Source organism: Podarcis vaucheri, assembly GCF_965113315.1.
Source record: "Podarcis vaucheri genome assembly, chromosome: 6".
NCBI lineage: Eukaryota > Metazoa > Chordata > Lepidosauria > Squamata > Lacertidae > Podarcis > Podarcis vaucheri.
This window is the reverse complement of record NC_138764.1, coordinates 86211259-86232671: the sequence shown is the minus strand read 5'-3', so window position 1 is coordinate 86232671 and position 21413 is coordinate 86211259. Positions and strand designations below refer to the sequence as shown.

The following is a 21413-nucleotide window of genomic DNA, read 5'->3' as shown; positions in this document are numbered from 1 at the left end:
ACTCATTCAGAAAATGAATTTTTACATGAAAATTAAATTGCACATGATTTCTTTGTGACCCATTTGAAGTAAAACGGTGAGCTCTGAGAATTGAATAATAAGTGTGGCACTTTGGTATAAGTGCATTCTCTTGCAAATATGCTAAACTGAGTTAGGACAACATCATATAATAATAATAATAAAGATCGTATTTCAACCAGTTTCTTTCACTTAGGCACAGTATGTATTTAGCTGTTTTAGGGAAGGGCCCTGGTTCAGTTACAGAGCACATGTTTTGTAAGCAAATAATAATAATATTAATTTATTATTTATACCCCGCCCATCTGGCTGGGTTTCCCCAGCCACACTGGGCGGCTTCCAACTGAAAACAATACAGCATCAAGCAAAAGGTCCCAGGTTCAGTCCCTGGTATCTCCGGGAAAGACTAGGAAAGTTTCGCTCTACGTGGGGCTACCTTTGAAGGTGACCCGGAAACTACAACTAATCCAGAATGCGGCAGCTAGACTAGTGACTGGGAGCGGCTGCCGAGACCATATAACACCGGTCTTGAAAGACCTACATTGGCTCCCAGTATGTTTCCAAGCACAATTCAAAGTGTTGCTGCTGACCTTTAAAGCCCTAAACGGCCTTGGTCCAGTATATCTGAAGGAGCGTCTCCTCCCCCATCGTTCTGCCCGGACACTGAGGTCCAGCTCCGAGGGCCTTCTGGCGGTTCCCTCACTGCGAGAAGCCAAGTTACAGGGAACCAGGCAGAGGGCCTTCTCGGTAGTGGCGCCCGCCCTGTGGAACGCCCTCCCATCAGATGTCAAAGCGATAAACAACTACCTGACATTCAGAAGACATCTGAAGGCAGCCCTGTTCAGGGAAGTTTTTAATATGTGACATTTTAGTGTATTTTTCATCTTTGTTGGAAGCCGCCCAGAGTGGCTGGGGAAACCCAGCCAGATGGGCGGGGTACAAATAATAAATTATTATTATTATTATTATTATTATTATTATTATTATTATTATATAGTCCAATAGTCCTATGTCTCTCCCGGCCTTACCTGGAGATGCCAGGGATTGGACCTAGGACCTTCCGCATGCAAAGCAGATGCACTAGCATTGAGCTATGGCCCAGGTTTGATGGTTTGCTTCACCTTAAGATACCATTATTACAAAGCCAACCACAAACCATGGTTCAAGGCTGGGCAGCAATCCACACTTGGTTGGGGCAAAAGAAACAATCATCCTTGATTCAGAAAGAACATTAAGCCAACCTCTTGCTTGTGTAAAGAGGGTTCTCTGGCTGTGTGTGCTCGTACACATTGTGGATTAATCAAGCTTAGTGTGGCATGTGAACATTTTATGCTCCCTGTCTCCAGCACACTCAAGAAAATCGTGCTTTCTGTGTTCTAAAACGTTTCCTCTAAGAATAAAATAGATTAAACCAGATGTTTCAGAACTCCAGTATCCATGTGGGACTGCACACACACACCACTTTTCATTTCATCTGGTTCTCGAATAAAAACATACAAAATTCAGAACATGAATAAAACATCAGAACAGCATCCATGGTGAAAAGGCTTCCTGAATTAATTTTCTTTTCACCTGGCATCTGAAACTTAGTTTCCATGCCTTACCATGCCTGCCTGCTTTCTAATGGGAGGAAGTTCTGTAGTGTTGGGTGCACTACACTGATTGCATGACTCAGTAGCATAAGTTGTGTTTCTGGTCCGTGGGGGACAACTAATAGTGTTCCCCCCAAATAATCTCAATGACTGAGCTGAGACATACCAGGCAAGTACCTTCAGCCTAGTCCAGTAGCAGATGGGAAGTCACTTCAGTTCTTTTGATGGTATCATGCGCTGGTGGTAACCACATGGAGTGCATTGCAGTAATCCAGTATTGAGGTTCCCAGTTCATGGACTACAGTAGTAAGGTATATAAAGTAAGTGGACTCAGGAGAGATGCATATCCTGCTGCAACTCCATCATCTTTGTTAGTATAGTAATAAATCTACTTTTGTCAGCTCAGAGCTAGTTCTGTAATACCAGTAAGGGGAAAGTCTCCTTCGTTGTTCCATTGAAATGATAGCTTGTGTACAGTTAAGAATTCTCCATATTTTAGTTGTACATAGGTATCTGTAGTTGGTTTCTTTCTGGTGATTTTTTAAGGGTATTTGATCTTTGCAATCAGTTTGAGAGAGAACTCAAGATGAAGATGTAATGCTGAGTGGTTGTTATCCTAAAGAGACTTCCCATCAGTTTGAACAAATAATAATTTTAGGATATTTGGCTTAGTAAAATTAAGCTCTTCTCTCTCTCTTTTTACAATCGATTGTTGGATTTTCGTTTTTACTTAATAAGCAAGAATTGTTCCGTTTAGCACACAATAAATGACACAGAAATGAGCAGGAAGCAGCTAATGCTGACTAATAGAGAAAGGTTTATAAGTGCACATAGCCCCTCTTAGAGTTCAGATGAATGTGCCAGGATTTTCAGTTGAGACTTAGCACAAACAAATCATCACCCCTAATCCAACAGGAGAATATGTACATGCAAAACGGGTGCTTTATGTGTGTTCCCTGGGCTGGGAAGTCTGATCCAGAAGATTGCATTGGAACAGCTCCAGACAGATTGTTTGCAATCACAGCAATCATTTGTTCAGGGAAGAGAGTGATGCTGTCTGGCAAAATACCAAGAATAAGAGTGTTTGCCTGTATGAATGCAGGTGACTATTTTACCAAGTGGTAACTTCCCATGAGCTGACTGGCTGTTTGGCATTGTCTCTGAACCTGCGTGGGTGACCAGACGACTTCTTGACTAATGGCCTCATCTAGCCAGACATAGTAAGACATGCATTACAACATATTAATAGAAGATGTATGATAACGTGGTAATTCTGTCTACTCAATGTAGTATTATGCCAAGTAGTAAAGAGAATTTCATTACACTCTTGTGCATGATCAGAAATCTGGGGAAACAGAGTAAAACTGACATGATGATACCATTGACCAAAATTTTGTAGTGTTAGAGAACACACACCAGGGGTAATTTGGCTACAGTGGTACCTCCAGTTATTAACTTAATTTGTTCCGGAGGTCCGTTCTTAACCTGAAACCGTTCTTAACACGAGGCGCGCTTTCGCTAGTGGGGCCTCCCGGTGCCGCCACACTGCCGGTGTGCAACTTCCGCTCACTTCCTGCAGCAAAATTTGCTACCAGGAGCATCTACTTCCGGGTTAGCAGAGCTCATTACCCAAAGCGTTCATAAGGAGGATGGTACATAACCCAAGGTTCCACTGTATTTATATGGACTGAGATGACTGTTTTACTGTGGCTTCATGCACACCCTTGTAAGAATTTTACCAGTTGCTAAATTGTATTCACACTGAGTCATGTGCCTTAAATAAATTACTATTTACACTGTAATCCCAGCCTTTCTCCTAGGAACTCAGGGTAGTTTGCAATATGTTTTAGAGGCAGCGTCCTCTTATTATATAGTGGCTGGGTATTTATACCCTAGATGGGTGGGGTATGAATAAATTATTATTATTATTATTATTATTATTATTATTATTATTGCAACAAAAACCCTGTGGGGTTGATCAAGCTGAAATAGTGTGAATAGATCATCCAGAGAGCATTCACACCAATATCTATCCAGTTCTAGTCTGGCACTGTAACCGTTAAATCACACTAGCTTTCAAGTCAAATAAGCAGCAGTTAAGCAGGCAAGGTAGAGCAGGTAGCAGGTAAGAACAGGAATTGGGCTTTATTTAATATTAGCAGAAATCCCAGGAAAGAAATGCGAGGTGTGCATAATCTTAAGAGTGCAGGTAAGAGAGGAGGGAACTGCAGTGCCATGGGATTTTACCACATAGCTTTGCAAAGAGATCAACCTCAAGAGTCAGTGAGTCTGAACAGCAACTAGCCTTGAGATTTTCATCTTAGACAAGTGAGTTCTATAAAGACATGCTTACACAATTCCCCAATGCTGTTGAGTTGTGGTGTCAGCCTTTCACTACTGTAACAGTTTTCCTCATATAATGATAGTTGGTTTTCCTATTGGGCCTTGGAGCTTGAAAATATTTGTTTGTTTGTTTGTTTGTTTATGTATTCATATGTATCCCATCTTTCCTCCAAAGACATGCTTCTGCCGCTCCCCATTTTATCCTCACAACAACCCTGTGAGGCTGAGAGACTGGGCCTGGTGCAAGGTCACCCAAATGAGTTTCATGTTTGAGTGGGGATTTCAGCACTGGTCTCCCAGTTAGTAGTTCCTTGAATCAGGTGACACACCTCTCCTCAAATCCTGGCACTTTCTGTCATGAGAGTGAATATTTACCTCTTAAAGCCCATGATAGTATGAGTATCTGGTTATATATCTCATTCCAACCAAAAGACTAGATCAACAATTGCTCTGTGTCAAACATGCTCCTCTCTGTTTCAGGAGACTTGTTCCAAATTGGTTGCTGACAATATCGAAATGTTTAAAGGTCAAGCATTCTCTGGCTAGGTGGAGTCTTTGAAAGCTAGTCTCCTCTGTGCAGAAGTTGTTTTGGTTCTGTGAAGAAGGAAAAGGTTTAGTCCAGAGTCTGTTGCCTTAAATGGGGTTGTGTCAGATTCGTGACTTCTCTTGAAGACAATCCCTTCTTCTGACAAATGGTCCCAATCAATAATAATTCCACTATTTCACAATCTTACACATGCTCTGGTTTTAACTTTCTCCTTTTTGTGGTAAGATGACTTTGCTTTAAGTTCCAGAGTCTTCATCTGAGCATGCTATCTATTTATATCTCTCTGAAGATTATTAAAACAACCAGATATATGAAATGCCCTGGTGCGTGTTCCTGGAATTAATTTTCCTGGAGTGTCGCAAATAACATTTTAAGCAACTTGGATAATGAGGGTGTGTTGTTTTCCCCATTCCACTGGAATGAAAACAGTGATAAATTCAAAGCCTTTGTTTCATGCTAAAGATTTTGCAAGGATAGTTGTCATTTGGAAGGTAGTGCCAACATGGATTTTTTTGCATCACTTCTTAAAATTGAATGTTCATAAGTATTTTCATCAGCACTGGCACTAAAAATGCTTTGGAAAAAATGAACCCTGTTTTCCTCCTTCCTGGTTCATGAAACTTGATAGGGGTTTGCTTACAAAATAAGACAAAGGGAACTCTTAGAAAACAAAGTTACAAACTGACATGGAAATGCAGAGAATTCGAGATTGGAAAAATGTGATATGGAGAAACTGAAATTGACACATTCTCTTCTCCGTACTTCATAGGACTGGTATCCAAACAAGAGATATAAGCATGTGGTAGAGAACTTTGCACACAGCCAGACCTTTGATCCTTGGTTTTTCCAGCTACAGTTTCCACTGTTGAAGAGGCAGGCAGCTTTTTAAACTGCACAGCAGCTTGTCTAGTTGTGGTTCAAATTGCTGCAGCGAAATTGGAAACAAAAGCTTGGGCTTTCTGCCTCTCTCCCCACCCCTGCCCCTGCCACCATGTACATACAACCTCTTTTGTATCTTGTTCATTAAATAGGGAGGTTGCAAATAGAGAGACTGTCCTATCAGATTCTGCTTCCTCTGGAAAAACAAAGCTGGCTTCAGATGTGTTCTGATATTTGCATCTGTTCCCTCAATGGGGTGATATCATTAATACAGACGTGCAGATGATGCAGCGTTGGAGCTGGATCAAAATGATTTCATACACAATATGGTTCACTGCAAGTTCATTTGAAACATTAGCATTTGGGCTTTGACTAGCGTCTAAACCACTTCACTCTGCTTTGATCTTTTATAACAGTTTTTGTCTGCTTGTAGCTGATTATCTTTTTATTCTGCCACAGAATGGAAGAGGGGTCTGGTGGGAGGGAGCTAGAACAGTAGCTAGGCACTACTAGGCTTCCAGAATGGGTTCTCCTTTTTTAAAAGAAGCCTAGCTGTTAGCCACTTAACCTTAGTGAGAATAAATGTCTTCTGTGTTAGATAGCTTGTGAAATTCCATATCCAAGCCACATTGTAACACATAAGTATTGCGCAGGTGCCTGGGAGATTGCCTAGCTTTATCTGCAAGGCTGCCTCGGGAAGTTCAGAGAAGATTGGTAGCACTCAATGTTCCACCAATTTTACGCACACCACGCTGGCCTTTTCTGCATCGCTGTAGAAATAAATCAATAAGGAAGGGATTGTCTGTTAGGGCCATATCATTAGCATAATTAATGTTGCATATATTGGCTTAATTGGCATCAGACATAGAGCAGCATTGTGCATCTGCAATATGCAAAGTGCAGATGGTGCTTCTCATACTGATTGCTTTGGGGAACATCACTAGGAAATTGTTTGTAGTGACTTAAAAATGTGACCAGACCTTGTGACTGTTTTGTTTCTTCACTGGGAAACAGCTCCTGACACACACACACCCCACACAAAAAATGTGCATTAACAATGGGTTGGATCCAGAGTAACCTGTTAGTTAACTGAAGTTCCATGGATTTCATTGGAAACAAAGTTCAACTAGCATACTTTGAAACTAATGCCCTTTTGTTCCTCCAGCCTGTTACATGTTACTTTGGTGGGAATCAGTGTTGCCCTTTTGCTCCCCATCTCACTTGCCAATGGTGCAGTTCAAAACACATTTTGAAGCCAGTACTTACAATGAGAAATCCTTTGTACATTTATAAATAGTTTTTAAGCAGTGCTGCCTTTCTTCAGGGCCACTCACATTGGCTACTTGTGCTTGGAGTAACAAAGTTCAGTGCAACTGGAAGACAGTATGAACCAGCATTTGATATGACCCCAGTGGCGTAGCGTGGGTTGTCAGCACCCGGGGCAAGACAAGTAATTTGCGCCTCCTAACCCGTGGATTTGCGCCCCCTAACCCTAACCCCCAGATGTTGCGCCCGGTGCGGCCGGCCCCCCCTGCACCCCCCACGCTACGCCAATGTATGACCCCCTCTCTATTCAGAAGCAAGCCCTATTGAATCCATTCATCCTTACTCCCACGTAATAGGTGTTAGGAATGCAGCTTTGCTTAGCCACACTTTTCTTTTATTGAAATCATTGGGACTAAATCATAGTTTAGGGTGTATTCAACTAAGTCACACTCAAGCATATAGCCACAGATTTCAAGTGATCTAATCCGAGTGTGATTTAGTTGGATACAACTGTATACCTGGATTCAGCTTGTGATACTCAGAAACCAATGACTGAACTTCAAAGCAAGGGACATTCGTAGTTTATTTTTTTCTTCAGTGGGTGAAAGTGTGGCAGAAAGTGATGAAGGATAAATACAGATTTTTAGCAGTCCAAAATGAGATCAGCTAAATCAGCTTGTATTGCACATGATGTATCTATTACAAACTTGTTTCCTGAGCTAAGAAACTGATATAGTGCATGCATGTTCATATTGCAGCCAATTCACCTGGAAATAATCAAAAGAACCTTTGGGTACTCCCTTTGTGGTTTGCTCAATTTGCATCTTGTACTCTTGGCACCAGTACATATTCCAAAAGGTTTGGATCTTCACATTATGAGGAAGCATAAATTTAATTCAAGACTCCAAAAAGGGGGGCATGGAATTTCACTGGCATCAAAATATATAATTTCACTTTGGAAATGTCTCAACTCCCTCAAGTGTTCCTCATATGGCTTGGTTTCCAGCCCCTTGATCATATTGGTTGCCCTCCTCTGCAAGATGACGAGGAACCATTAGTGAGAATTAGTGAAATGAGATTCATCTGACATGACTTGGTTTCGAGAAACCCATGCTGGGTCTAAGTATTCACAGCATCCTTTTCTAAGTGCTCACAGACCAACTACAGGCAACAACTGATTAATGCGTGTCTGAAAAACATGGGATTGAGCACGCACACATGGAAGTGACCTGAAAAGTCACTCGACACATCACAAAAAGGGTGGAATGGGGGTGGGGGTGGAACAGGGCAGGATGGGTGGGGCAACCTTATATGTGCACTGGGTCTAGAAATGGAACCCCCACACAAAATGGTTGTCAACTGTATTTCATTATGTGTTCTATGACCTTTCCTAGCATTGACATAAAGCTCACCAGTTGGTAGTTAACCTGGGTCTTCTCCCCACCCCCTCCCTTTTGAAGATGGGCAAAACTGCCTTGGTGGTCCCTTTGTGATCACAGGAAAGTTTTAAATAGAAGCTGCCATTTGTATCCTTCATGAATCATGCATTCATATATCTCTCTCTCTGTATGTGTGTTACATTATTAATCTCTTTTCTGAGTAATTCAAGAGCTGCCACTAAATGCAAAACTAAAGTCAGCTTTTAAAATACCATGGTCTTTTTCTCTTCTCTCTTTCCCTGATATAAGCAGAAATAAAACTACTAGTTCATGTGCATATAAAGAATTATTTACTAAGTTCCAAACAAATTAATAATAATAATAATATTTAGCATGATGAAATAAAGCTAGCAGCATGACTTCACTGCTGTTAGGTAAAAAATATTTTCTAGAATTGCTGCCGACATAGCAAGTATTTTATCTTCAGATTAATGATCAAAGGTTTTTTTTTACTTGGCATATAGTATCGCTCTGGGGTAGCTGTACTGGAAGGCACAAAATAGGCTGCAGCCCTTACACATGTATCACAATGCTTACCTGCATTTACACAACCAATAGGAAGGATGTTAATAAGAGAAAAAATAAAACTCTGGAAGGATCTTATCTGGAGTGTTTCTATATGACCAGTCACCACATTATCAGCAATGGTCATCACTATTGGGATATGGGGAAAGTGAGGGGCTTCCTGTGTTTTTGGACAACAATGCCCATCATCCCTGGCCACTGGTCGTGCTGGCTGAGGCTGATGGGATTGTAATCGAACAACACCTGAGGGCCCATGGTCACTTCATAATGCCCTCTCCAAATCTGCTCTGGAAGATTGGGGATGGGGAATCCCAGAACAGATTTTGGGGGTGCACAAGGGGAGGAGAGTCTTGTTGCAGAAATCCTTTTGCTGATCGGATGGTTACTTAGCACTACATTGGATGCCAGCCATTTTACTCTTCCAGGTGAGCAGTTGCCCTTTCCAACTGAAATTCTCTCAGGGCTGAATACACTCATTTATTTTCTTCAGCTGATTTCTAACATTTCAATGGCTCACAGGTGAATAGCCTCCACTTGAAAGCATCGCGTCTGGGTTGATATGAAATGTTGGACTATGAAATTTGATCTGCAGCACCTGACGTTCCAGTAACCACATGATGAATATCAATGGATGAACTGAACTTTCTTCATATCCTTTCCACATAATCAGGGTGACGCAACCACATTTTTATCCTGGCATGATAAAATGAGTTGCCCTGGGACACCAGAAATGAGAAGAGGCACTCTCTGGCCCTCACTGCCTGTCCAAGGGACAACGGACAATAGGAGGTTTAGCCTCTAGGAAGAACACTACGGCAAGGGAAAGATCATTGAGATAGAGAAGGAGTAGCTGCAGGGAGTGTGCTTTGCCTTCCAGAAAGAACTTTGCCCAAATTGGCCATTGTCCTAGGAGTATAAAAGCAAAAGGAGCAATGCCCTGGCAACTGCTAGCAACCAGATGAACAAGACCTTTGAGCAGTTCTTTGCATTGCTTTGATGTATTGAAAACTGCTTTGGAGATCATTTGGTCAAAAGGCATGGTGTGAATTGGGTCAGGGGGAGGTGGTCCACCAGATGTTGCTTGGTTCTAGCTACTGTCTTTTCTGCCCGTTGCCCATGGCTGCTGGGGCTGGTGAGAGTTAGGAGTCCAATAACTACTGGTGCAGTGCATATGTTCCCCACGCACTAATATAATGCATTTTTGCATGTTATATATCTTCATTCTTATGCACATTCCCCCCCCCCCCACATATGAATGATGAATGAATGAATGAATGAATGAATGAATTTATTACGGTCATAGACCAGAAGAAAGGAGAAAAAAAAAAAAAACATAAAAGGCAGCAATAATTTACAAGGGAATGGTGGTGTCAGTTAAAAGTTGTAAAATTATACATAAAAACAATACACATATACTCACATACCCACACACACACACATATACATACTCATATATGCACTACAGTATATGTATGGGCTTAAAAAAGGGGGGGGGACTTATCCAGGGGTCAGATCATTTACTTTTTTACAGCTAATGCCCTCCGCTTGATCGCGGCCGCAGAAAACTTGGCCACTTTCAATGTTACTTCTGGGTTTTTGTCTCCTAGTAGGATTTTCAGCCGCTGAGATTCAGATCGACCTGGAAATTTCTGAATGATAGGGGAGATAAACAGTAACCTGATATCCCCGTAAAGGTCGCAGTGTAACAACACATGTGAAGCCGTTTCCACCTCCTTCAGACCACATGGGCAAACTCGTTCAGCATAGGGTGTGCCCTCGTATCTGCCCTTTAGTAAGGCAGATGGCAATACATCAAATCTAGTAAGGGTAAACGCCCGCCTATATTTTGCGATTTGTAGGTCCATCAAATATGGGGTTAGGTTAAACCCTTTTCCATAATCTTGGATAGCTGGATATTTATCTATCTTGCTCATATGGTCCTGAAGCTCTACATCTCCTATTCGCTGGCTCACCATCATTTTAGCCTTTTCAAAGCCTGAGGCTATAAGTTCTTGTGAGGAAAGCCCCAGGCCCCTCAGTTTTTCATAGAGCGACAATCTCCATTTAGACTGGAATGGGTCTAGTAGAGTCAATGGAGCCACTCCCACTGGGAAAAATATGAGTTTTAGCCAGAAATGAATCTTCAGGATCCATATCCTGGCATTAATAGGGAGTTGGCCAACCTCCAGCCTAACGGCAGTGTTAGAGACACAGGTAGGTAACCCTAGTAGGGAACGATAAAATTTAGTTTGTACAGATTCCAGGGACTTGAGTTTTTGACAATTAAATATCTGGGTGCCATAGGTCAATTGTGGAAGTATTTTTGCAACAAAGACCTGGGAGGCAGCGGGAACATATTGACCTCCTTTTCTATAAAAGAATCTTATGATAGCTCTGGAAGATCTTTGCGCATTTACAATGGAATTCTTAATCTGATGGCACCAAGATCCCTTCTCATCGAAAATTATTCCAAGATATCTAAAAGATGTTACTTGCTCAATAGGTTGGTTATTAATTTTCCATTTATGTCGGAGTTTTCTCTTGGAGAACACCATAATTTTTGATTTGGTGTAGTTTATTATTAGGTGTTCAGCTTCGCAATACTCTGTAAGAGCTCGTAAAAGTTTTCTTAGACCCACACAAGAGAAGGAAATAAGTGCCGCATCATCCGCGTACAAAAGGACCGGGATTGGTGTATTATTTAGATTTGGGGAGTGAGTACTTGCTTCCTCCATCTTTCCGACTAAGGAGTTTATATAGAAGTTAAAAAGAATAGGGGCAAGAACACAGCCTTGCTTGACACCATGGGAACTTTGGATTTCCTTTGATAGGTTCCCATAACGGTCGCATCTAACACGGATCCGAGTATTTTCATGTAGTCTACGGATAAGAAGCAAAAGACGTCTATCGATGTTTGTGACATTTAGTTTTTCCCAAAGTCTGTGCCGGGGTATGTGCATATCTTCATTCTTATGCACATTCCCCCCCCCCCCACATATGATTTTTGTGTGAACATTGGCTGGATAACTACGTCACAAAATTCAGATAAGTGTGTTTTTTCCCCCAAGGAATTGTTGTGCTTCAGAACACGAACATACACACAGAGAGAGGGGGGGGGGAGGAAAGTGTGAATTTGATAGATTTGGCTTTAAATGTGTCCTGAATTGAATTTTCCTCCGGCCCTAGCTGTGATTAATATAACCTGTAGGTACAATAACACTGATTTACATTGACACATAGTGCAAAATACACTGAAGTGCTGTAATGTGAAAACCATGATTGTAGTAGTAAATTATTTACATGAAAATAAATATAATAAAGCACTTAAAACCAAGCCCAGTACAAGTAATTTGGTGTGGATATATAGCTTAGTGGTGATAAGGCCTTTTGCATGCAAAACTCTTGAGTTCCATCCCTGCCATCTCCAGGCTGGGCAGAGGAAAGACCCTGGAGAGCTACTTCCCGTCAGTGTAGAAAATGTTGTGCTCCTGTGATTGAATTTTCAATTCAGTCATTCATGCAAATGTTCAAATCTTCAGCCACAAACTTAAGAGCAGTTGTACATCAGATTAACAAAATGCAGCACACAAATATGTGAGATCCCACGAGGTGCCCTAAGACTAAGTCTCTCCTTCAAAGAAAACTGAATATTGCATTTTGCCCTGTTCTCTGGTTCACAATCGTAAGACAAGGAAGAAACAAAAGAGGGAAAAGGTTATGAATATAGTTCAATTGTATGCTTCCTTTAAAGAGTATGGAGAAAGCCATAAATCATGTTACGCAAAAATTGCACTTTTTCTTTTTCTGTCAGTGTATAAGTAAATAAAATAAGAAACAATTAAGAATAATAAAACAAGGGGAAATTGCTGCTTTTACTTTAAGAAGGGAGTAAAAAAGAAGACTGGTGGGGACAGACTTCCAGATACCCTGAATGACTAGAGTTCATGGGTGCAGATGTTTGACAAATGAAAAATCTAATGCCTAATAAGAGTGAAGAAACAAACAAAAAGATAAGAAAGTACAAGGGGTCTAGTTAATTCAGAATGTAAAAGCTGGGGTTTAAATTTAAAAGGCAAAATAATCCGAACACAGTCAAATAAATTATAGTGAGAACATAAATAAAGTCATATGCAAGACAAATAATGTTTGTGTGGGGAGAATTCTTAAGAGAAATCAATGGTTTACTGAAGATGTAGGAAGGCCAGCAAACAAACCAGTAATCTAGAGATCCTAAAATTTGCTTGTTCATGTTCAAGATTAAAAACCTCTGTGGTCAATTTAGCCTTCCCACTGCACAAGTAAAAATTAATGAGTAAATCCTTACATTTCGGAAGGTGAGGAAAGTAACATGCAGTAGAAGACCCATTCAATATCATTTGCAACCAGGGATTGTTGGACTTGTAGTAAAGCCCCATGATTCCTGGCACCAAAAAACACTCACTCGGTTATTTTCATCTGAGGAGAACCTCCACAGGATACCTACCCCCAGTTAGCACGGTAGCCTTTTGCTGTCACCTGCTTGGAAAAGCAGGTGATGGTTTAGGGAGATGTAACAGGGAAAGTGGGGAGTGGCAAGCAGCAGCTAAATTGAGCATTTTGATTGTGCTTGTTGAACACTTGGAGCGGTGGAAACCCAACTTTAGATGTATGGCTTTGAGAAGAAGGGTGATAGCTGGCCCAGGGCATTGTGGGAGTGTGGTATGAGTCCCGATTTGAATTGGGCTAAACTATATATATATGTATATTAACATATCAATTATAAAATGTACCACAAAACTTATCACTTATACAATCTTTTTAGACTTCCATCAGCACCTCTGATGATCCACCTTTTTAACCACTTCTTAACTTTATAATGGTTAGCACTCTGGACTTTGAATTGGGCTAAACTTAGATGGGGCTTTAGGTCTTTACCTAGCTAAGATTTGAGCTGCCTTACCAGAGAAGGGGTGCATTTTAAGCTCTTCCCCTCTTCAATATCTGCCCATTCAGTAATGTTAAAGGAAAGAATGTTGTTTAGTCATTTAGTTGTGTCCGACTCTTCGTGATGCCATGGACCAGAGCATGCCAGGCACTCCTGTCTTCCACTGCCTCCCGCAGTTTGGTCAGGCTCATGTTTGTAGCTTCGAGAACACTGTCCAACCATCTCGTCCTCTGTCGTTCCCTTCTCCTTGTGTCCTCCATCTTTCCCAGCATCAGGGTCTTTTCCAGGGAGTCTTCTCTTCTCATGAGGTGGCCAAAGTATTGGAGCCTCAGCTTCACAATCTGTCCTTCCAGTGAGCAAGGGAAAGAATAGGGGATGTTAAGTGTTAAGTACAGAGTGTGTATAGTTGAAGCTTTATTGCCTGCTAGTACATGCACACTGAAACAATTAGTTTTAAAAGCATTAGTGTATTTGGGGGCCTAGCCTCCTAATATGCTGCTCTTTTGGGGAAAGCGTGTTCTTAACAGAGAGCACGTGTTGCGGTTGGGGAACAGGCCACCCTGCCATGACTAGGCAAATTAATCTGCAACCATGGCCTTTAGGGTTAATTGGGTTGCTGGGGTATATTGATTGTTACCAATTTGGAGGAGGAGTCAGAAGCTATTAAATAGAAGGGCCAGACGTAGGGACGTCCTCTTTGCCATTTTGAATTGGATCAAGGAGCAGCTTGAGACGGTTGTATTGAGACTAATTGCCCTTAGCCCCTGTATTGTTTAATTTTATTACCCCCCTTTTTCTGCTTCCTTATCTCTCTTCTCTTCTCCCTTCTCTCCTTCGCTCCCTCCCTCTTTATTTGCCTGGTTTTCTTTATTTAATTACTTGGTTATCTCCCCCCTTTAATTTTAATAACAAGCCCTTGGGGATTTGGAGGGCGGTGGGTGGGGGGGACCCCCCCCCGGCCTGGGCGGCCTCTTGGAGGGGTTGCAGCTGCCTTCAAGGCCGCCGGAGCGCCCGGTTGAGAGCGCGGCTTCGCAGCGGCGGATCGCGTTCGCTTAAACCCACCCCCCTTCTACCCCTACCAGCCCGGATCGGGCCTGCTTGGTGGGCTAACGCCGCGGCTCTTCTTTGGGCCGCGGGCGCTCCACCCCCCCCACTTAAGAGGTCGCGGCTCCGTGGCCTAGGAGCGCGGCCTGTACGCCCGCCATTTTCCCGTCCCCGTGCGCGTCCTTGCTGGCTTACCGGGGGTCGGGTGGATAGGGAGCGTCGCGGCCCAGCCTCGGAGGCGCGGCTGCCGCGCTCCCATCTTGCCTGGGCCTCGGGGGCTGGGGGGGACGCGGCTGGTGGTGGCGCGGAGTGCGCGGGCCTTGGCCGGCCCTGTGGAGCCTCGGCGGCGTGGTGGGGCTGCCCGGTAGAGAGGCGCTGGTGCGTGGAGGCCCGCATCGGTCCGCGGCCTAGGTGCGGCCTACAATCCAGGTTGGGAGTTCTCTCCTGACTCACTGCCGCCGCCATTTTCCTTTGCTTGTTTGCCTCTAGTTTACGTTGTGCTCCCCCAGTGGCACGGCCCGGTACTGCATGATCGCAGCTCTTGATTACTGAGGCCACCTAGTGCCATCTTCTGGTGGGCCTGTGCATTGCAGCCTATTGTAATTTGGTTGGTATAGGTCCACCTGGTGGCTTGGTTCGGTACTGCACCCCCTAGGTTTTAACCCAAAACTGGCAAGGCCCATTGCTGGTGGTCAGGGGGTGCGCTCCGATTTTTAAATAAGTAGGTACTTATTTGAATTTACCACATTCCTAATTACTATTTCTTTAATAGCATTTGCTTGCAACGGTTAATTCTCATTAGGGATAGCCAATATTGATTATTAACTGAAGTTCTTGTTTTCCTGTTTGGAATTTCCTTCTCTTAAGTTAGCAGGCATGGCTCCAAAGAAAGTTTCAACACCAAAGGAGGCTTCAGCCCACCTTGCCACATCTGCAAAACGACCGATCAGAGGCCCATCACAGGCGCTTCGCACATCTGCTCCAAGGCAGCCAGTAGGGCGGGTACAATCTTTGGTGGCATCCATGGCCGGTGATCCAGAAGCCCTATCTCGCTTTGCAGCGGATATGGATGGCTTTCTTCAGCAATGCTCCAGTCGGCCTTCCACGTCTGCAAGGCCGCCGCATCCAGTGGGGTCATCATCACCAGCTTCATCTGCTTCTAGCGAGAATGAAAGAGAAGGGTTATCGGCTGGGGGCGTGGGGGTGGATTCCCAGTTAACCCAGCCTCATCGCTTACCTGCTACTCGCGGCCGTTCTCGGGGGCCACGCCGTTCCTCTGGGAGGGCCAAAAGGGGGAAAACCCCTGTAGCAGCTTCTACCCGCCGTGCTGTGCTCTCTCAGCCTGCGGATGAGGTGGCTTCGGTTTTGGGTACCTCACTTGTTGCTTCTCCTCATTCAGCTCCAAGTACATCACAGCAGAGCCCTGATTCTGAGTCTTCCATCGGTGGCAGTCGTCCAGTTCCTGCCAGGGAGTACTCAGGTGGTAATCGTCGTTCCAGTCGGTCTTCACTGAAGCGTGCCAAGCAGAGGAGAGGCGATTCGTCTTCTTCCTATGCAGCCCCAAGTTCTTCACGCCAGGACCCCGACTCCGGGTCCTCTATTGAAGATAGCTTGCCAGTGCCATCCAGGAGGTCATCAGGTGGTAATCGTCGCCGCAGGAGATCTTCGCGGAGGCACGCAAAACGGAGGAGGGGCGACTCGTCGTCCTCTTATACCGGTACGTCTTCCTCTAGTTCTGACGGTGAGGCAGATAGTTCTATCGAGCTTTACTGGGGCTTTGGCGAGGCGGCCTCGGGGCTTCCGAGGTGGGCTTGGCAACGTCGGGCCAACACGCATCGGGCTAGGTATGGGGCAGTACAGGAATGTAAGGACGGCGTTTTAGTCCCCGACGTTAAGATCTCTACCAATTCCACCAGGGACGTCATTCCAGGTTCACATCTGTCAACTAAGTTGCGAGCTAGGATTTTGAATGGCCGTTACGTTGAGATTTTTAAGCTGGCTCCTCCTTCTGAGGACCAGGAGAGGGTGAGCTCCTCAAGGAGGCGCACTGGCGTGTCCAGTGCAGACAAGACTTTCGAGCATTGGCTCGATTGTTTCCAAGTCTTTGCTGGAGTGGTCATGGCGGCGTATCCACGGAGATCTCTTCATTTACTTGTCTACTTATCTATTGTTCGCTCTGCTTTCACCAAAGCGGGTGAAAAAGCTGCGATCAAATACGATGAGAATTTCAGGCGTAGGGCGGCTAGGATTCCCTCGGCCCGATGGGACCGTAAAGATCTTGATGTGTGGACCACTTATGTGGCTCCGCTCATTGATAAAAAGGTGCCAGAACAGCAGAAAATGAGGCCAGGGACCTTTAAAACCGCACGTCGCCTAACATGCTGGGATTTTAACAAGGGTTCTTGCCAGCGCCAGGGGTGCAAATTTGCTCACATGTGTGATAGGTGCAACGGTTTGCACCCTGCTTCTTCTTGTTATTCTGGCAGGCGGCCCTTTCGTGGAGGGAAAGGGGGTTCTCAGCAAACCCCCAAAGCAACCCCCTCTGCTTCAACCTCGGGGACAGGAAAATAAGGTGTTAACTTCCCTGGCTTGTACGCCCGTTCGGCTGCCAGTCCTGCAAAGCTGGCTGCAATCCTATCCCAATAGGGAGGCTGCGCGTTATTTGAGTGATGGGTTTTCGTTTGGTTTTCGGATTCCAGTAGCCATGTCTCCCGTGGCACGGAATCCTATTAACCAGAAATCAGTTCGTGAGCTACCTCAGGTTGCTCGCAAGAAGATAGAAAAAGAGGTGACCATGCAGCGCATGGCTGGCCCTTTTAGCGACCCCCCCTTTCATAATTTGCATATATCCCCTTTGGGTATTGTCCCAAAAAAGGCCCCTGGTGAATTTCGGTTAATCCATAATTTGTCACATCCCATGGGTACGTCAGTCAATGACGTTATTCCTCCAGAGCTGTGTTCTGTAAAGTACGCTTCTCTTGATCAGGCGATCAAGATGATTCGGAAATTCGGACATGCTGCTTTATTGGCAAAGTGCGACATCGAATCGGCTTTTCGCCTTTTGCCAATTCACCCAAAGGATTTTTGGTTGCTGGGTTTTAAGTATGAGGGCAGCTATTATTTCGACAAAGCTATGCCTATGGGATGTTCAATTGCATGTGCCGCTTTTGAATCTTTTAGCACTTTTTTGGAATGGGCTCTTAAGTACAAGACAGGAAAGGGCGGAGTCACTCATTATTTGGATGATTTTTTATTGGCCGGGGCTGATGGTACAGGCGACTGTTTGCTGCTACTGCAGGCGTTTGCTGATATCACGCAGGAACTCGGGGTTCCGCTTGCTGCTGATAAGACCGAGGGTCCCTCCACTCAGCTTACTTACCTGGGTATCCTGCTGGATACGGTTGCTCAAACCTCTAGTTTGCCGGTTGACAAGCTGGTGGCTTTGAAAAAGATTATAGAGGAATTGCTCCCTTCGAAGAAAGTGTCTCTTAAGCAACTACAGTCGCTGTTAGGACACCTGAATTTCGCTTGCAGAGTAGTGGCCCCTGGGCGCCCTTTCTGTTCCCGTTTGGCTCGACTCACTTCAGGCTTGAAGGCTCCACATCACAGGGTGCGCCTTTCTAGTGAAGTGAGGGCCGATCTGTCCATGTGGTTAGAATTTCTAGAGGAATTCAACGGAGTGTCATTATGGCAAGATACGTTGAATTTGCATAATGACTTCCAGGTTCATTCTGATGCTGCAGGTTCCCTGGGCTTTGGTCTCTATTGGAAGGGCCGATGGTGTGCTAAACGTTGGCCGTCTGAGTGGAGGGGAGGTGAGATTACGCGGGACCTAACTTTTCTCGAGTTTTTTCCCATTGCAGTGGCAGTGCATTTGTGGGTCGAGGAGTTCAGGAACCGCCGTGTCTGCTTCTGGACTGACAATCAGGCGGTGGTGACGGTGCTGGCCAAGCTGTCGTCACGTTCTCCGCGGGTGTCGGCCCTTCTGCGTGCTTTCGTACTGCACTGTTTGCGTTGTAATATAGTTTTTTCTGCACGTTTTATTCCGGGGGTCTCTAACGACATCGCTCATGCTCTGTCCCGTTTTCAGATGGAGCGGTTCAGACTTCTGGTTCCAGAGGCACGGATACTTCCAGAATATTTCCCGGATCATCTCTGGAACCTTGGCAACGATTAGTTTTGCAGGGAGTAGCGGCATCGGTTTCCCCCTCCACCTTGCGTTCCTATACAAAAGTCTGGGACGATTTTTTAACATTTATGCGCCAGTCTGCCAGCGTAAGGCGGGGGGCCCCACCCACTTCTTCGCAAGTGTTAAGATATCTGGCACACTTATTTCATTTGGGGCGGGCAGCTAAGACAATTAAGATGCAAGCAGCGGCTATTGCATTCTTCTGTAAAATATTTTTTGATACAGATCCTTGTGCTAAGTACATTGTTCGCAAGGCCCTTGAAGGTTGGGGTAGGCTTTGTCCTCCCCGCCCAGTTAAAAGGCACCCCATATCTTTTGACTTGCTGAGCAGTATGCGGAAAAAGCTGCGGGTGGTGTGCTGGTCAAAGTATGAGGCTCGCCTATTCTCGGCTGCCTTCTCCATCGCCTTTTTTGGCGCTTTAAGAGTGGGTGAAATGGTCGTGGAAGATCATAGGGATGGTCATTCTTGGGGTCTTTTCCTCCAAGACGTGCAGTTATCCCCTACCGAATTGAGGATCACAGTTCGGCATTCTAAGACTGATCAGAGAGGTAGGGGCGCCCTGATACGTCTCCCCGCTACGGGAGTTGCAGGCCCTTGCCCTGTAAAAGATCTGAGCAAGTACCTGGAGGTGCGCATCCGAGGGGATGGGCCTCTGCTCAGGCATGAGGATGGGTTGCCACTGTCAAGACAGCAATTCACTAAAGTGATGCGTAAGGCAATTCTGGCTTGTGGTGGCACAGCAAGGGATTTTGCCCCTCATTCATTTAGAATTGGGGCTGCCACGATGGCAGCTCATTGGGGATTGTCAGCTGCCAGGATAAAGGATCTGGGCCGTTGGAAATCAAATGCTTTCAGAGGTTATGTTCGCTAATGTGGTTATTCTGTTTGATTATGTTTCCAGGTCCGGCGCCTGTCCGAGTGTGGATGGTGGGGCACAGCATCATCCATTGGGCCGGTGTCGCAGCACGTCAGGTTGGTGTGGGTCCAGGTCTTGGCCTTCCTCCGCATGTTCAGCTGTCTTGGCTTTCCAGATGAAGGAAGGCGATGGTCGGAGCTCCTGCCGCGGATCCGGAGCCAGTTGCTTCGCGAGGGGCCGCCATCGGCTATCGTAATACAGCTGGGAGAGAATGACCTGGTTGCTATGGACTGTTTTTCCCTACGTGCTGCAATTTGGACTGACCTGGGGACATTGCGGGCAATGGTGCCTTCGGCTAAGCTATTTTGGTCCCAGCTTTTGCAAAGATGTGTGTGGAGGGGCAGTCGTTGCCCAGTCGCCATTGAAAGGGCCAGGAAACGCATCAATTTTGCTGCAAAGCGCAGGATTGAGGAGCTGGGTGGAGAGGTTATTTCTCACCCCGCGATTCTTTTTAAGATGCCATCCTTTTTCCGAGATGATGGTGTGCACCTTTCAGCTTCAGGGAATGAGGCTTGGTTAGGTGCGGTGGTTGCCAAGCTGAGGTCTTGGCTGGGGCTGTGAGTGGTTTGGCGGTGAGCTGGAGGCTCCATGGCGGTTAGGCATTGGTTAATTGGTGCTTGGAGGGGTAAGTGCCTACCCCTCCAAATGATGCGGAAAGGGAATTCCGTTAAAGGAATCCAGGGGCTTGCCATTCTTTTGTCCTTGTCCGTGGAGCCGGACTTGGGCCGTGCAAGCCCCACCGGAACATGTGGGTGAGAAGCGAGGACTTGTTTCCCGGTCTCCCTTCTCATCCAATACGTGTTTCCCACGCTGGCTTCCGGTGGAGTCCGGAAGGGCCAGCCCTGTCCTTGAGGGCCAGGACAGATAGTCATAACCAATGCCTAAGCAACCACTCACAATTTTTTGTATTTTGAATAAAGTTGTGGCCAAAATTATGCCAAAAACCTTAAACAAAAATTAAGTGTGAAGTGTGTAATTATTTGGGGGGTGGAACTGTGGAACTCAACACGCAAAATATTTTGCTGCAGATACCCACTTATCCCTTCCCATTGTCCTCTTCAATATTTTTGGCAAATGAATTATTTATTGTAAAAAATCAAACAATGTTCCCCAAGTAACGTTTCTCAGCTGGGCCCCTGATTAATCAATGTGTCTATAAAACTATAATTAGCGACAATAAAAAAGGATTTAGCATTGTAATTTTCATTAATTTTGTTCTCTTGAAGAGCATTCCTATCCCTGAAATTTAGACTGATATTTACCATATATTGGCAAAATCTAGTATGGTATGCATGTGCTAGATACTGACCCAATGCTGTTGAGCTGTAGTGTCAACCCTTTGCTACAGTAACAGTTTTCCTCATACAGTCATACCTCGGGTTGAATACGCTTCGAGTTGAGCACGTTCGAGTTGCGCTCGGCAGCAACCCAGAAGTAACGGAGTGCGTTACTTCCGGGTTTCGCTGCTTGCGCATGCGCACTCAAAATGACGTCACACGCATGTGCAGAAGTGGCAAAAAGTGACACGTGCGTGCGCAGACGTGCCGTCGCTAGTTACTATGGATGCGAACGGGGCTCCAGAACGGATCCGATCGTATCTAGAGGTACCATTGTATATTGATAACTGGTTTGCCTATTGGGCCTTGGAGCTTGAGAATATTTATTTATTTGTTTATATATGCATATGTATCCCATCTTTCCTCCAAAGACATGCTTCTGCCCCTCCCCAT

At 44.9% G+C, this 21413-nt stretch overlaps 1 protein-coding gene across 1 annotated transcript in view; it reads left to right on the top strand.

Annotated features, from left to right (window-relative positions):
* The window catches only part of SULF2 (sulfatase 2), a 296927-nt gene that overhangs the window by 18896 nt on the left and 256618 nt on the right, over positions 1 to 21413 (top strand). The gene's annotated exons all lie outside the window — the stretch shown is intronic.